Here is a 447-nt window from a genome sequence, read left to right on the forward strand (position 1 = left end):
TCTCTTGCTCACCAACATGCAACATCATAAGTTCTCACTCTGCCTTCCTTAATTAAAGCTTTCTTATTTTGTTGATGTTGTTTGTGTGTTGCAAATGAAAGTTGTTGAACTTAATCCAAGGCCTGTCGTAGAGGTGATGTCAAACTCCTTGAAATTAATCTTGCAACAGAGAGATAATTACAGATCTTTTTTTTTTTTTTTACTTGCTTGCAGTCACGTCGGTCTAAAACTGTATTTTCATTTGATATCTCTCTGCATTGTTACGTTTATATTTGTAAAGTTCTCGATTATCAGTCTAATTAAATTTACAATTTGCAATTGCACAGACTTATTCATATCCCTTCACACCTCCTCATATACTGTTACGAAGATTTTTTTCCCCGAATTTAGTAATAAGAATTAAAGTCACATTAATTATAATGATGATAAGCCTATTTTTGCTCACTA

The 447-nt window shown here is 32.2% G+C and overlaps 1 protein-coding gene across 1 annotated transcript in view; it reads left to right on the plus strand.

The window, feature by feature from the left end:
* The window catches only part of LOC119586843, a gene marked incomplete at its 3' end in the record, with an annotated part of 157,934 nt that overhangs the window by 138,117 nt on the left and 19,370 nt on the right, over positions 1–447 (plus strand).

The sequence above is a fragment of the Penaeus monodon genome, chromosome 22 (assembly GCF_015228065.2).
Source record: "Penaeus monodon isolate SGIC_2016 chromosome 22, NSTDA_Pmon_1, whole genome shotgun sequence".
NCBI lineage: Eukaryota > Metazoa > Arthropoda > Malacostraca > Decapoda > Penaeidae > Penaeus > Penaeus monodon.